The sequence below is a fragment of the Salvia splendens genome, chromosome 17 (assembly GCF_004379255.2).
Source record: "Salvia splendens isolate huo1 chromosome 17, SspV2, whole genome shotgun sequence".
Taxonomy (NCBI): Eukaryota; Viridiplantae; Streptophyta; class Magnoliopsida; order Lamiales; family Lamiaceae; genus Salvia; species Salvia splendens.
This window is the reverse complement of record NC_056048.1, coordinates 19,546,318-19,550,880: the sequence shown is the minus strand read 5'-3', so window position 1 is coordinate 19,550,880 and position 4,563 is coordinate 19,546,318.

Genomic DNA, 4,563 nt, shown 5'->3' with positions numbered 1-4,563 from the left:
TTGTGATGCAAAATTATCATTTTATCATCCAAAAAATATAAACTATCATTTTAAAACAAAAGTATCATTCTATCATTTGAAACTATCATTTTATCCCCTCAAACTATCATTTTATGATGCAAAAGTATCATTTTATCATCCAAAAAAATCTAAACTATCATTTTAAAACAAAAGTATCATTTTATCATTTGAAACTATCATTTTATCCCTCAAACTATCATTCTATGATGCAAAAGTATCATTTATCATCCAAAAAATCTAAAACTATCATTATTAGACAAAAGTATCATTTTATCAACGATATTTTATGGAATTTTGAGAAATGAAGACAACGAGGTTGCAAGAAATGAAGATAATGTTGTTGATCATGACTTCATAAATTGTTTTAGATTTGAATGTTGAAGTTTTATTAATTTGAATGCTATGAACAAGATTTGATTGTGATGAAGTTTTATTGTTTTGGGCTTTTTTAAATAGTTGAACACTTGAATTGTTATTTTAAATATTTTGGACACATTTTTTAAACAATATAATTCTATTATATTAGAACAATTCATTGTTTTGAATTTATATACAAGTCGACGAGTGTATCCACTTTTTGTTAGTGTACTTTTATTATTTTCAATTCATGAGTCAGTGTATTACCCACCTTCAATCTGGAGTTCTTTAATGGGGAAAGTGAGATGGCCAACATATCGTTCACATCAGTTAAATAGGGACCAAATACGAAAATTCAAGTTAATCAAACTAGATATGCATAAGTCAGGCGCATATCTAGCCTGCATCTGCTCATCATAACCCAGAAAATCTTCGAAGCTGGGATGATAATCACTACTCTCACCTATCTCCGTAACAGGCGCATCTGGCGAACTATTCGCTGCCGCATCAGCAACCCATTCGGCATGGCCACCATTTGCCCTGTCTTTGCCGAAGATAACCTTCCAGTCTTCCCAGTAGGGCCAGGACCTTGTGTGCATTCCGCGGGCATTGCTGTCTTGCTGCGAGAGAACATACAAGTGTGTACAAGGTCAACAACTATGCTTAAAGAGACTATCAAAAACTAAGCCAAAGAGATTATCAGAAGGAATTAATATTCAAGGGCTAGATAAATATAACAAACCTTCACGATTTGGTCCCACTGATCATCATCACAGTCAATCTTAAAATCTCCATGCACATTGAACCCGACACCACTACGATCAAGGATCTTTGCCAATGAGTTGTAGCTTTTCTTCACAGCCGTTAACTTAGATTGAATATGCGGATTAGCTTTCAAATCGGTTCTCGGAAACTCCTTTTGCATCCATTCCTCCACCTTGTTCAAGTAGCCTCCTCGGAACCCATTATCTGATTTCCACCCATGGGCGACCAAATCCTTCATGGCAACCATGAGGACGGCCTCCTCACGGTCAGACCAAGAACGACGGGGAACAACAGGTCGGCAAGCATTTCCCCTTCGGTATTGGCTACCCCCTGGGACAAAATGAAGTGTAAATGGCAACAACGTAAAAAAAATGTACGAATGCAGACGCGGCCGGGATTTGGACAGGAATATGTTCATACAAAACCCAAACCTTGTGTGTTCTGGCTACCATCGCCGGAAGGTACAAATCTTGGAGGATCGGACATAGCTTCGAAGAATGAACGAGCAAGAGTCAGACTCAAGGAAAATTAAGTAAATCTATTTTATCACATAACACACATCTACACATTTGCAGCAAAGTTCGTTAAACAAAGTAGAAAGAGCATTCATTGCAAGAAATTCAGCCAGAAAATGTAAACATTCAAACAAATATTTTACATTGACATTGTAGTAACAGACACCCATTTCAAATCACCACCACTAGGTTTAGCTCGTCAATGAAATTAGTAGGGAACAAAGAGTGCATAACGGAATGGAAAACCGATTCGCAAAACATAAAATCAGATTTCAATCAAGGAGTGAGCGACAAACGGTCGAATAATCTAACTTGTGTGAGATTTAGCCCGTCAAAATAAGAGGAATTTTGCAGTAGTCGCCGCTTTACAGTGGGAGGCTGCTCCGAGATACACCGCGCGAATGACAAAATTCACAAAGGGGTTCGCGGTTTTATTAGACTGCAATCCTGAAATTCCTCTGCAACCCTAGGGGCAAAAAAGGGATCACAAGTATACAATCTCTTTGAATACGGTCAACCAAATGAGGGAATTGGCCTTGTTTTGTAATTGGACCTATATTCAACCAAACGGCCGCATTGTGAGTAGTCACGACTTCCACATATTATACACCCAAAGATACCCGGTTTAAAAACATTACCGCCTTAGTAACCAAACATTACCTTAGGTGTCTACAAATTAACACGATTATCAGTTACGGAATCTACATGGGAATACATTTGGTCTCAAAATTAAACAAAATGGAAATTTACTTATATATAGACTAAATAACAATGTTACTAACAAATTATCAATCGCATGTTGGTCCTCCGTATGTATATATGTAAGATGGATTATTTATGAAGATTTCATTCCTAACCTCGGATATATTCAATTCAAATTATTTAGTAGTATATCATGTAGTGACGAAAAATTGCCACACGCACAAGAAACATTCAGTATTTTGACCTCTCATATGATGATAGGTTTATGTTAAAATGACAACACCTCTTAAAGTGACATCATATCACCATTCCTAGCCAATCATTTATATACACGGACGAATAATCAGCTGCCATGTGGAAATCATAAAAAATGCTCAAGGGTAAATTTTCTCGGAACTGCAATATCAAATACGCTAAACTGTAATTTTTGCCCATCTGCAATATCCAATACGCTAAACTGTATAGATTGCAGTGTAGCGTTTATATTATTGCAGTGTAGCGTTTATAATATTGCAGGATACGTAGTGTCACAGTGCCCCTTTAAGAGGTGTTGTCATTTTAACGCATCCCTATGATGATAACTAGAAGTGTTGAAAATATTGAAAGTAGTTTGTTAATTTCAATTCTACGATGATATCTAGAAGTGTTGAAAATATTGAAGTAGTTTGTTAATTTCAATTTGGGAGAAAACTATATTAGTTACTCCATTTGCTATAAATAAAATATAGCCCTAGCTGCTTAAGGTTGACCACATAAATCTTCTCAATAACCAAGTTATTAGTATTTGATTAACATGTTTTAATCTCATATAATATGATAACTGCAGCTATATACTTATATTAAGTGATAAGTATCACATTTTTAGTGTTAAATTGCTGGATCTTTATGTGCAAATTGACATATATAGACATTGTGTAAGCAACCAATTAATTGACCTTGATTAATGATTCAAATGGCAATTAACGTCTCACCCATTATAACAGAAAAAATAAATCACACACACATATATTTTTGAAACTTATTTTTTGGGCATTTTGGCTTCTTTAGCTACACTCCACTATCAAACAATTGGCTATTATGGTCTGGAATATGTGGGTAAAATATATATAAAACTATATATATATATATATATATATATAGGGTCCTGTTAGGTTGAGATTTTTTAGCTTAATTGAGAAATGAGATGCAATCTCAGCCACTAATCCACAAGATTAACGACATGTCAACAGCTATCACATTATGTCAACACGGGGGTATAAGTGTCATTTCGTGTTTTAATGTGTCGGATTGTTGACATGGTTGTATGTCTAGTTGACATGACTTATAATTGTTGTTGACATGGTTTCTATGTGCAGTTGACATGGTTGTACGTGTAGTTGACATGACTTGTAACACAGTTGACATGGCTTGTACGTGTAGTTGACACGATATGTACCGTAGTTGACATGACATGTCAATATTTTATACAATCTCATCTACCAAATTGGTATTTTATGGATATGTCTTACGAAGCTCAAGGTATGTTCTCATGCTAATTCCACAAAATGTCAGCAAAAAACATCCCATAATGTATTCATAAATTTCAGAGAAATGTCACTAGCAACGCAAATGTCAATATGTCAACAGACCTCCAAAGGCACCTACAAAATGTCATCCTAAATTTTCATCTTCAATTCACAATGTCAACAAACCAGCATCTCCTACATTTCAACATGTCAACAACAAATGTCTACACTATGAAGTTTCAGTATAATGTCAACAGCAAATTTGTTCACCCAAAAACCAACAGCCAATGCCGCAGATTTTCAACAAATAAACAACATCCGAGAAACGCCGCAAGAGACAGATTTTCATGGGATTTAGGGATTTAACATTGAAAATGTGGAAGACTTGTTCTGGTTGTTACAATAGAAGCACAAATTCGACGTACTCGCCGCCGCCGCGCAGCGCGCAATCCAAATTAGGCGCGCCGAGGGTATAAAGGCAAATTCGCCGCATCAGGAACATGATCGGCCGCTGCCGCCGCGAGCTGCGGAGGAATTCAGAGGGCGTCGAGGAGATGGCGCGCGGAAGGAGCTGAAACCGGCGCGCGGCGACGCTGTGATTCAGAGGAAGCTGTCCGCACCGACGTGAGCAAAAACACAACGCCTTGCTCGATCCCGGCGACCATGATCAGCGACGGCTTCCTGCGGAAGGAGGAGCG